This window comes from Puma concolor, chromosome A3, assembly GCF_028749965.1.
Source record: "Puma concolor isolate L17-30 chromosome A3, mPumCon1.1.hap2, whole genome shotgun sequence".
Taxonomy (NCBI): domain Eukaryota; kingdom Metazoa; phylum Chordata; class Mammalia; order Carnivora; family Felidae; genus Puma; species Puma concolor.
Genome location: NC_141669.1, coordinates 132,870,176 through 132,882,840, shown reverse-complemented (window position 1 = coordinate 132,882,840; position 12,665 = coordinate 132,870,176). Strand labels below are relative to the sequence as shown.

Sequence of the window (12,665 nt, the reverse complement as noted above, 5' to 3'; positions counted from 1 at the left end):
ACAGGCTGTTACGTAACCTGCCGTAACCGGGCACTGCGTGCAAGGCCGTCAGTGTCCCTCCAGATCCCCGCCGGACGGGCAGAACACCTTCTCCGGCTCTTCTGGGTCGTTTGGGAGCTAACAGCTCCCAGCCAAGTTCATGCTCAGAGTTGCCCTCGGCACAACAGGAGCCATGCGTCTCGGGGACAGCTCCTCGCCCTTGATGTGGTCAGCCCACAGCCAGTAACCGACTGTCCCAGGGTGAAAGGCCAGCCCCCTCTGCGTGCGGGTGAGGCCAACGCCGTGCGGTCAGGCTGAATCTGCACTTAGTTTCTTCCCTGCCCTGTTCTGCTTCCCTCACTACCCGTCTCCTGGCTGCTTTCCGTGGCTCACCCATGGGCACCCAGTCCTCATCCCTCCTCCCGCTCTTAGAGGCCCTGCCAGACAGGACAGTGGCTATGCGCCGAGGCATAGGCACTGGGACGCGTATTAAATAGGACGAACTTCGGGAACTTGTGCTTTTGGAGGAAACATTTACACAAACCCAGATACCATGGGAGAAGAACCTCAGGAAAACCTGCCTTCTTTTCTCTCCCCCTGTTCTTACCGCTGCTATGTGCTCAGGCCTGTGCTAAACATGATACAGGCATGGTTCTATTTGATTCTGAGAACAAATTCGTAAGGTAGACCCTCCAGTTACCCCCTTTTGGGAGTCGGTAAAAGTGATATTCAGAAAGTCAATTTGCTTGCCTGGGGTTACACTGCCCGGCGGGCGTAGAAACGGCCTTTGAGCCCACATCTCCAGAACCTCCTCGTTTTGTTTTGTTTTGTTTTGTTTTGTTTTGTTTTGTTTACACCGCCTCTTGCCCACTGCTCTAGATCAGGGGTCAGCAAACCAAGCTTCCTGAGCACTGTCTTTGTCAATAAAGTTTTATTGAAACACAGCCACGCGTATTATTTACATATCATCTATGACTGCTTTCAGCCAACAAAGGCAGAGTAGAGCAGGTGACACAGAGCCGGGAGGACCACACGGCCGAGAACATTTATGATCCATGCTTCTCACGGAAAAAGTTGGCCGACCCCCACTCTAAATGATGGGCTTTTTGGTGGCGCTGGTGTTTAGCCTCAGAGGAAATGTGCATTCTCTTCCCTTCAAATCACGGTTCTCCATTCAACTGTGATTTATCACAGACACTGTGTATACTCATTCACCTCCTGGGGAAGGGCCAATCTTACCCATTCTAGTAGGTTCTCATGCAACACCCTCTGGAGAAAAAAAAATCCCATTATCTAATTGACCTGCGCTCCCTTACTGGCTTACCCTCTTCCTCTTTTTAAAGGAATTCTATCATTTCCTTGACAGATTATTCTTATAAAGAACCACGGGGAAGTTTCCTCTTGAGATTTCACTCTGGAATTCTCATTGTTCAAGTAGATCCCATTACCCTTCGAACTCCTGCCCCTCTCCCAGAAGTTCCTCTCCTCGTCTTTTATTTCCTGAATTTCCATGCTTGGAAATGGTGATCACCTCCTTCCAGGGGTTTCTACAACATGGCTTTCGGAGTTGGAGCTCTTTTCATCTTTTCCCATAAGTCAGTCACTTCTTAATTATGTTTTGCTGCCCAGTCTTTGAACTGTATCCAATCTGTTTGCATTCTGGGAGGATTAAAATGCAATGAATACCATGGGACTGATGGAGAGGAAATACACCCCATCCATTCAGTTTCAAATGGTGAGCAGAATTTGAGCCCAACATATTGTATGCTCCTCCTTCTTTTTTTTTTTTTTTTTTTCAACGTTTATTTATTTTTGGGACAGAGAGAGACAGAGCATGAATGGGGGAGGGGCAGAGAGAGAGGGAGACACAGAATCGGAAGCAGGCTCCAGGCTCTGAGCCATCAGCCCAGAGCCCGACGCGGGGCTCGAACTCACGGACCGCGAGATCGTGACCTGAGCCGAAGTCAGAGGCTTAACCGACTGCGCCACCCAGGCGCCCCTATGCTCCTCCTTCTGAAGGCCTCTTCCAGTTATCAGAATTTTCTAGAAGTGTTATTGTGAGCTCAAACCAGCTCTGTTTGTTATTTAATACCATAAGACTCCCGATTTTTAAATGTAAACTCTTACACCAAGTAAAATGGGGACAACTTTTCTGCAAAGCACTTTCATCAGGTACATCGAGGATGATTTAAAAGCATATACCCTTTGATTCAGTCTCCCCACCCCTAGAATGAACCTCAAGCCTTAGCATCTACTGGAATGTCAGAGACGCAGAGGTAAGGATATTCATCATGGTATTGTTTTAAATAACAGAAAAAAAAAAGGGAAGAATCCACTTTAATATAAAGGCATGGCTAAAAATTGTATGTCTTTCTGAAGGAATGTATTCTGGGCCTAAAAATCATGTGTTTGAAGAACTTTTGATAATATTGTAAAACGTTTGTGAAGCAATGTCAAGTAACAAACTATACAGTGAATAATACCACATTTTAAGAACACATATATCTGTCTGTGTGTATATATATTACATGTATTTTACAAATCCTTACTAAACAGATTAATTTTTTATTGTTTTGTTTATTGCTATATGCCCAGAACCCAGACCAAGGTTTCCCAGTCATGGCCCTACTGACACGGGGGCTGGATCATTCTCTGTCGTGGGGGTTGTCCTGTGAATTACAGAATGTTTTGCAGCATCCCTGACCTCTACTCACTAGGTGCTGGGGGTACCCCTCTCCCCACACAGTTATGACAACCAAAATGTCTCCAGGTAATGCCAAATGTCCCTTGGGTGACAAAATTGCCCCTGATCAAGAACCACTCGCCTGGAACATCTAATAGGTGTTTGAAAACATTGCTGAATAATTCAATGAATTAGGAGAGACACATGGAAATTTTAGCAGTTATCTCTTGTTAATATCATTATTTTCTTTTTGGTACCACACTGTGTTTTCCTAAGTTTTCTACTAAAATATGTGCAAAGTCCTGTTTATAATCCCTCAGCCACAATTGCAAAATCCACAGTTTATTTGATGGCAAATCTGGACTCCTCTGAATGTATATGAGGGCTTTTAACGATCTCAGGTGATGTAAATATTCATACATTTCTCAGAAGTATTAAACTGTTGATTTGATATTCAGCATAAATAAAACACTTCTAAACTATGAAAAAAAAAAAACCTGACGTGCAAAATGCCTCTGGCCCTTAGGTTCTAAGACAGGATTGTGGGCCTGTGTTACTTTTACCATCGGCAAACAAACAGAAACATACGAAAACGGTCATGATACTCCTCTACTCAACAGGATAAGATGTGTTAAGACAGTTTTTGCTTTGGGTTTTGGTTTTTTTGAGAGAAAGAAAGGGTGCAAATGAGCCAGGGACAGAGGGAGGGAGAGAGAATCCCAGGAGGGGCAGAAGGGGAGAGGGAGAGAGAGAGAGAGGAAGAAAGAAGCGGGGCTCGAGCTCACCTGATCCAGGGCTGGCACTCATGAACCGTGAGACCACGACCTGAGCCAAAGTCAGATGCTTGGCGATTGAGCCACCCAGGCGTCCAAGGAGGTATTATTAAGTAAACACTCACCCAAAAAATTCTCTCTGAAAACTAAATTACAGGAGAAAAAAAAAAAAAAAAGGTATGGGTAGTCGTCATAATCTTATTTTACAGATGAGGAAATAGATGCTCAGAAGGTTTTGAACCAGAAGTCCCACAGCTGGAGCATGCTGGTGTTGGACGTAGATCTCAGGTGTTTATGACCACAGCTCACCCATCTGAGCCCCACACATGACTGCCTTCTTGTTTCTGGACTCCAGGCACAGCGCCTGGCAGGGACAGGCATCTATGATGTCACAGGGCTGAACAAATGAGCACTTTCTTGGCGTGAGGTTAATTTCATAGAAGGCCAAGGCCATCTGAATTCCATCTTAAACAGGAAAGAAAGCAAGGTGCAGCTTGGCAGGGGCTAGATAAGAGCTGAGGCCACTGATGTATGTTCAGTTGCAGCCTGGAAACCATCACAGGGGATGACATAAACCACCGTCCGTGTACGATGCTTTATAGGTTGTGTGGACACGGGCTCCGGAGCCAGACCCCTTGGGTTCCGATCCGCGTTCACCATTCATTAGTTGCAAGGTAATTAAAGGCTCGGTGCCTCAACATTCTCATTTGAAAGATGGGAACCATAATAAGACCTCCATCCCAGTCTGCTATGAGGACCAGGCGGGTTAATACAGAAAGAGTGTTTGGAAGGGTATCTGGCCCACGCTAAATGCCCATTAAATATCCTCCCCTCCTTTCCCCAGTACATCTTTTTTTTTTTTTAATGTTTATTTCTTTTTGAGAGAGAGTGAGCGCAGGAGGGACAGAGGGAGAGAGAGACAGAGGATCCGAAGGGGCTCTGCCTTGACCAACAGAGAACCAGATTTGGGGCTGGAACCCACAAACCATGAGCTCATGACCTGAGTCGAAGCTGGGAGCTGAACCGACTGAGCCCCCCAGGCGCCCCTCCCCCCGTACATCCTAAGCATTTGCTACTTTGATAGCTCTCAGCCCCTGTGAATGGAGGATAGCACAGAGGCGGTACTGAGCCCTGGTCAAGGGTTTGTATTCAGACTGGCTGAGGCTCACATTCCCGCCCTTCCGGGCATGAGCCTTGTGACTGGGCAAAGTCCCTTCCCCTCTCTGTGCCTCGATTTCCCCATAGATACAACATAAGTAGCAATACATCATTATGGGAATTTTGTGGGAACGGGGCGATCTGCAGGGTGCCTGCTGCTCGGCTCGGTCATTACTCAACAATGGTGACTATTTGTGTTAACCTCCCATCTCAACGATGAGAAACCAAGAAGCAGAGAGGTTAGGCATCAGGCATCTAAAGGTGCAGAAGCCTCAGCCGTTTCCATAGCAACGTGCCAACCACACGTGGGGTACAGAATAACATTAAGAGCTGTACGGACAAATTATGTCATACTTTTAATAGCCATGTATTTATCGTGTTTCTTTCCACCTGTGGCAAGCAAGTCCACCCCCCCATTAATAGAGTGATAATGAAGCTTCCTTTTTATATAAATGGAGTTAAGCATAAGTAGTGGATTCATGTAAAGAAAAATATAAAGTGAATACTAAACAAGCTGGGGCCAGATATGGTGCAACCGCACAGGTCATATGTGGACAGCTGTGTGGAAGAAGTGTTGGGCTAGACCACATCTGGTGACTCAAATAGCCCAGCAGAACGGTCAAGGGGATCTTCAAGGGCAGCAGGCACTGATGGTTTGCGTGATTCACCCTACGTGCTTTATTAGTGAGCTCTTCCTCTCTCTGAGTACACACTGACCTCGTCCTTTATGGATTTCCTAACCACGAATTGGAACCATGTTTCCACTGTCTCAGCATTCAATTTACAGCCCTCCCTAATTTCCCATTTTATGTCATTAACGTGTGTGTGTGTGTGTGTGTGTGTGTGTGTGTGTGTGTGTGTTAGAGATCCTTGTGAACATAAGTCACAATTCCTTCACTCACACTACCTGCTTCAGTAATGGACACACAGGCGTGGCTCAGTCATGATAGTTGACCATGTGCTGTGTGCATCCATGATTGTTCTGATGCTCCCAACAGCTTGATAAGGTAGGTATAATTGCGTGCCAATTTTTACAAATGGGAAACAATCTGAGGCTTACAGAGGTGATGTGAGCCCAATAGAAGCAACTAAAACTACAAGTTGAACCCAGGTAGCTGAATGTCATGCCTAACTATTACACCACATTGTATCTACGTTAAAGCATGCCTTGGATGGATGGATGGATGGATGGATGGATGGATCAGGAGAAAGCATAGAGAGACAACAAGACTATCTTTGAGCTACCTATAAAAGTTCCATGTTTGGAGTTCTCTTATGGACTAAGCATTAGACAGACATTATCTTCAATCCTCATCTACAATCTCTGCTCAGAGAAAAGATGACTTGGAGATGTAGCAGAGGTTTGTTATTAAGACATTTGCTACTCAGAGCAGGGACTCTAAAAATCAGACAAACTAGGGTCCCAATCTTAGATCTGCCATTAAAAGCTGAGCAATCTTGTGCTGGTTATTTATAGTGCCTAGGCCTCAGTTTCCTCATCGATAATGGGGTAATTATATCTCCTTCCCTAGGGGTCCTAGAAGGATCAAATGAGACCAGGTGACCCCCATGCCTGCTTTATATCTTATTCTCAATGTGTAGTCTGCATCATTGCTGTTGCTGTGTGGCTATCATTAGCCTTACCACTTACAAATCTCAGAGCCAGACTATCACTCCAGGTCCATTTTAAGCGATTGAGAAGGTTGTGAGTTCACGTTGGGCTAGAACATCACAGAGAGTAATTGGCTGAATAATGGCTCCCGGAGGAGGCCCGTCTCCAAACCCCAGAGCCTATGAATCTGTCACCTTGAATGGCAAGGGGAATTGAGGTCGCCGATAGAACTAAGCTTGCTCGGCAGCTGATTTTAATGTTTATTTATTTTTGAGAGTGAGACAGAAACAGAGTGTGAGCAGGGGAGGGGCAGGGAGAGAGGGAGACACAGAATCCGAAGCAGGCTCTAGGCTCTGAGCCGTCAGCACAGAGCCCCACACAGGGCTCGAACTCATGGACCGCGAGATCATGATCTGAGCTGAAGTGGGATGCTCAAGCGACTGAGCCACCCAGGCGCCCCGCTCGTCAGCTGAGTTTAAAGTAGAGAGATTATCCTGGATCACCCAGTGGACCCAAGGTCATCGCAAGGGTCCTTGGAAGTGGGAGAGGGAGACAGGCTGGGGGACTGTGACTGGAAGAAAATAGGTTGAAGACGGGGAAGGGGCCATGAGCCAAAGAACATAGGCAGCTTCCAGCACTGGGAACGTCCAGGTGATGGACTGTCCCCTGGAACCTCCGGGAGGAACGCGGCCCTACCGACAGCTTGGTCTTAGCCGACGTGGTCTGTGTGGGACACTTGACCTCTGGACTTGTACGATAATAAATGTGTATTAATTAAGGCGCTCATTGTGAGGGAATTTGTTAACAGCAGCCCTAGGAAACTCACGCGACAAGGAAAGATTCAGACTCTGACCGCGGATGGAAGGAACCCAAGGGTCTTAACAACTTGCCTCATGGAGGAACTCTGTTTCACTTGCCCCCTTGAGAAGAAAACTAGAGGCGGCCTCGTCCTCTGCTTCTCCACCTCTCCTTCGGGTGGGAACCCGTGTGCTCACTCAGGCGGGTCTATGCAGCCTGCTGAGGGGAGCGGGCTTCTGGCCAAATGGGCTAGCGCTGGGCCCCAGCCCCCAGCGGCTTCCATGAGGAGCAGGTGGAAGCCGTTCCCAGCTGACGGGAGGGTGCAGCCAGGAAACAGCTTTCCAGACTCCCAAGTTTCAGGGCTCCGAGGAGGAGTGATAGCTGTTATTTCCTTCACGGGACAGCTCCAGTTAAAACAGGAAATGAGTTGTTGGGTCATTTGCAGCCCACAGACTTCGGGGCACCACGGTGTCTCCTTTTCCTTTGCAAAGCCGCCGGGCTCGTCAAGGGCAGGAGAGCCTGACACCCAGAACTGATCCATCTATGAAGGGACCTTTTCCCACCTTTCAAAGCCAGGCAACGTAATCTACATCCAATACAAGGCCGAGATCTTAAGGGTTTAGTTCTGGGTTTTGGCAACTGTATTGTAATTGACATCCACCCCAGAAAAACTATGGAATGTTTTCATTATCCCAGAAAGTTCCTCCTGCCCTGTTCTAGGCGATAGGAAGCACCATCACCTTTCCACCGGCTCCCAAGGCAACTACTGATCTACTTCCTGTCCTTATAGATTCCCTTTTTTCTAGAACCTCATCCAAAGGGCACCACACAGCATGTGTTCCTTTGCGTCTGCTTTCTTCCATGTTGTACAGTTGTGAGATTTTTAAAAATCTGGGTTTTTTTATAGTTCTTTTTTTTTTCTTTCTTTCTTTTTAACTTGTTTTCTTTTTTTAAATTTACATCCAAATTAGTTAGCATCTAGTGCAACAATGGTTTCAGGAATAGATTCCTCAGTGCCCCTGACCCATTTAGCCCATCCCCCCTCCCACAATCCCTCCAGTAACCCTCAGTCTGTTCTCCATATTTATGAGTCTCTTCTGTTTTGTCCCCCTCCCTGTTTTTATATTATTTTTGTGTCCCTTCCCTTCTGTTCATCTGTTTTGTTTCTTAGAGTCCTCATATGAGTGAAGTCATATGATTTTTGTCTTTCTCTGACTGACTAATTTCACTTAGCATAATACCCTCCAGTTCCATCCACGTAGTTGCCAATGGCAAGATTTCCTTCTTTTTGATGGCCGAGTAATACTCCATTGTATATACACACCACATCTTCTTTACCCATTCATCTGTCGATGGACATTTGGGCTCTTTCCACGCTTTGGCTATTGTTGATCGTGCTGCTATAAACATGGGGGTGCGTATGTCCCTTAGAAACAGCACACCTGTATCCCGTGGATAAATGCCTAGTAGGGCAATTGATGGGTCATAGGGAAGTTCTATTTTTAGTTTTTTGAGGAACCGCCGTACTGTTCTCCAGAGTGGCTGCACCAGCTTGCATTCCCATTAAAAATCTGTTTTGGGGTGCCTGGGTGGCTCAGTTAGTTGAACGTCCAAGTCTTCATTTCGGCTCAGGTCATGATCTCATGGTTCGTGGGTTCAAGCCAAGCATCAGGCTCTATACTGACAGCATGCAGCCTGCTTGGGATTCTCTCTCTCCCTCTCTCTCTCTGCCTCTCCTCCTACCCTCTCTCAAAATAAATAAATGAACTTTCAAAAAAAAAGTTTTGGAGGTGACTGGGTGGCTCAGTCGGTTAAGCTGACTGAGAATTGACTCTTGTTCTCGGCTTAGGTCATGATCTCACAGTTCATGAGTTCAAGCCCCATGCCAGGCTCCGCTCCTGCTTGGAATCTTCTCTCTCTGCCTCTCCCCTGCTCCTACTCTGTCTCTCTCTCTCTCTCTCTTTTCTCAAAATCAATAAAACTTTTTGAAAAATCTGTTTTGGGGGCATCTAGGTGCCTCAGTTGGTTAAGCATCCAATTTCGGCTCAGATCATGATCTCACAGCTCGTGAGTTCGAGCTCCGAGTCAGGCTCTGTGCTGACAGCTCAGAGCCTGGAGCCTGCTTCAGATTCTCTGTCTCCCTCTCCCTCTGCCCCTCCCACACTTGTGCTCTGTCTCTCTCTCTCTGTCTCTCAAAAATAAATAAAAAAAAATTTTTTTAATCTGTTTTGTTGATGCCATTTTGGTTGTTTCTATGATGTCAAGCACCTTTTCATGTACTCATTAGCCATTTCTACATCTTCGGTGAACCGAGTCTTTCGCCCGTTTTAAAAATGCGTGTGTTTGTGTTTCCATTACTATCTGTGGAAGTTCTCTGTATATTCTTTATACGACTTCTTTATCACATATATGGAGAGCAACATTTTTCTCCCAGTAATCTGTGACTTGTCCATTTTCTCAATAGTATCTTAGGATGTGCAGCAATTTTAAAGGGTAATGTTGTCCAATTCACTTATTTTACGTTTAGTGCTTTGTGTGTCCTAAGAAATCTTCGTGTAACCTAAGTTTACCAGGATCTTCTTCTCGGTGTTCTAGAAGATTTCTCGTTCCAGCTTTTATGTGCAGTCCTGTGATCCATCCCAAATTTATTTTTGTGTCTGGAGTTAGTGTGGGAGAACAGACAAACAAATTCCACGGCCGGTATTGTAGCGACAACAGGATGATTGTTCCTAAACTCAGGGTCTAGTGCAGGATTTGGCAAACCTTTTCTTTACGTAGAAACAGGCCAGACGGTGAATATTTTCGGCTTTCCCAGGCTATGCAGTCCTTGATGCAACTTCTCAACTTTGCCTTTATCGTGCAAATACAACCATAGACAACGTGTAAAAGTCAAGAGCTCGGCTGTGTGCCGACGGAAGTATTCGCACACAATGCGATTTGAATTTCATGTCATTTTTACATTTCATGAAATATTATTCTTCTTTTGGTTTTTCTTAAACCAGTTAAAAACTTGAAAACATTATGCTAAGTGAATAAGGGGGACACAGAAAAAACAAATACCGTATGACTCCACTTTATATCAAGTACCTAGACTGGGACAATCCATAGAGACAGTACCACAGAGGTTACCAGAGGCTGGGAAGAGGAAGGAATGGGCAATGATTTAATGGGTATATGTGTTTGGGATGATCAAGTTTTGGAAGCTGACGGTGGAAACATATTTCCCATGCACAACATTGGAAATATACCGAATGCCACTGAATGGTACACTTAATAATCGCTCAAATGGTCAATTCTATGTGCTATATATTTTACCAAAATATATTTTTTCAAACTTAAAAAGGAATTATAGCTAAAGGTCTTATTATGAGTCAGGCACTGTACTAAGGATATCACATGCTAATTCAATTTTTTAAATGTTTACTTATTTTTTTTTTTTTTATAAAATTTTTTTTTTCAACATTTATTTATTTTTGGGACAGAGAGAGACAGAGCATGAATGGGGGAGGGGCAGAGAGAGAGGGAGACACAGAATCGGAAACAGGCTCCAGGCTCTGAGCCATCAGCCCAGAGCCTGACGCGGGGCTCGAACTCCCGGACCGCGAGATCGTGACCTGGCTGAAGTCGGACGCTTAACCGACTGCGCCACCCAGGCGCCCCTATGTTTACTTATTTTTGAGAAAGGCAGAGCACACGTGGGGGAGGGGCAGAGACAGAGAGAGAGAGAGAGAGAGAGGGAGGGAGAGAGAGAATCCCAAGCAGGCTCCGTGCTGACAGCAGAGAGCCCGATGCAGGGCCGAAACGTGAGATCACAACCTGAGCCGAAGTTGGACTCTCAACCGAGTCACCCGGGTGCCCCACATACAAATTCACATGATCTTTGTAACACTACAAGGTAGGGGTCTCTTATTATCATTACACCCATTTTATAGATGAGGAAACTGAGGCGCTGAGTTTTGACAACTTGCTAACGAGTTGCCGAACCAGCAGTCTGGCTGTGGGTCCGCATTTTAAGTCACCCTGCTTCGTCGCCTCAAAAACCAGTGACTCTCAACCTTGGCTGAACGCTAGAGTTTCCTGGGGAGCACTTTTAAATCCCTGTGTCCTGGAAGGATCTAGTTAAATCACAGCCTCTGAGGGTGGAACAAGGCATCAGTAGCTGTTAAAGTCCCCCAGCTGCTTCCAGTGTGCGGTCAGGGTAGAGAATCACTGCTTCAAAGGGCAGCCTTCTCTCAGAAGATGACATTTCAGCCAGAATGAACGGGAGTCAGCCGTGGTGGGGAGGGGCAGAGCAACAGTTCAGGCCATATATGCTATCAGTCATGTATTCTTATCGAAAGGTGTTGGTCCTTTTCCCCTGTGACAATAATGCGAAACATCCTCAAAGCAATAGCAGCTCATATTTATTGAGCAATTATGCCCCAAGCATGATCCTAAATGTTTCCCATACACCATCTCCGTTCACGTTCATGATCATCTTAGGAAGTCAACCGCATCATCCCCGTTTCGCAGACGAGGCAACTGAGGGCCTGAGGCCTAAAGAGAGTTGCTTGCCCAAGGCCACACTAAGCGGCAGTGTGGGGGCATCAGCCACATACTGTCAGAGTTTGGTGCTCCAGACGCCTTCACAGTGAAGCTTTCCGAGGGTGTCCCAGTCAGGAGCAGTGAGAAAGGACGTCCCTTGGTAAATTGAGTCAGAACCTTGGTGCTCCTCTAACGTCGCCATAGCCCAGAGACAGCTCCAAGAAAGAGGCTTGTTAATGCTTCTGCATAATCTCACTCTGGGGCGAAGAGGAGCCCGGGAGCCAGGAGAAGCGTGTTGGGGAAATTCAATGTATTATCAGCTGGAATCCAGCAAGTGGATGTAGAAGGCCCCTGGTCCAGGGAGAAGCTGTGTGTGTGTGCGTGTGCGTGTGTGTCCATGTCTGGATCATGTGGATTATGTCCACTACCTAGAGCAGATCCGAATGGGAGAAAGGGCCACCCACCCCAGGGAATGTAACACAGACAAGACTCCCACGACTTTTCCCCCAACTGCGGAAAGCCCGAGACCGCGTTTTGCTTATACGTCACCCCTGACTCTAGAACGGCGTCTGGCAGACAGGGTACTTGTTCATCACAGTGTGTGGAACAAATAGATAACGTGCACTGGAACCGAGCTCCCTGCCCGAACTTGTTAAGGGGCGAAGGAAGGACTGTTCCAGGAAGAAGGAAAGAAGAATTCATGTTCCAAGTTCAAAGGAAGCTTTTCTGTTATTCTTTGTCACCCATCACTGGTAAGGAAACGGAGGCTCAAAGAGGTTTAGTGAGTTTGTCACTTATCAGGCAGCTAGAAAGTACCAGAACTTCGGTTTGAACTTGGGCCTCCCGGCTCCTCTCCCAGGGCTCTTTCTACTACCCATTAGCAAACAGACAACCAGAGGTTAACGCATAGTTCTGCTCTGCAGCGCAGGAACCCTAACCATCACCGCCAATGACAAAAACCATGAGAACAGCGTTAACCAACACGTAGTAAGAGCTTACTAAGAGCTTACTATGCGCCAGAAACCAGTCTGCATACTTAAAATGCATTATCTCAAGGGATCTTCACCAACAAATCTAGGGAATGGAATCTATTTTTATCCTTATCTTATAGTTACAGAAACAAGATCCAGAAGCATTA

The 12,665-nt window shown here is 46.3% G+C and overlaps 1 long non-coding RNA gene across 1 annotated transcript; it reads right to left on the bottom strand.

Annotated features, from left to right (window-relative positions):
- Positions 1–700: 700 nt before the first annotated feature.
- On the bottom strand, positions 701–3,767 carry LOC147582822 (uncharacterized). Its single transcript, XR_015248794.1, has 3 exons — positions 3,448–3,767; positions 1,428–1,638; positions 701–1,248 (listed from the first exon to the last, which is right to left on the bottom strand). It is a non-coding gene; the product is annotated as an uncharacterized LOC147582822 (long non-coding RNA).
- Between the last annotated feature and the right edge of the window lie 8,898 nt (positions 3,768–12,665).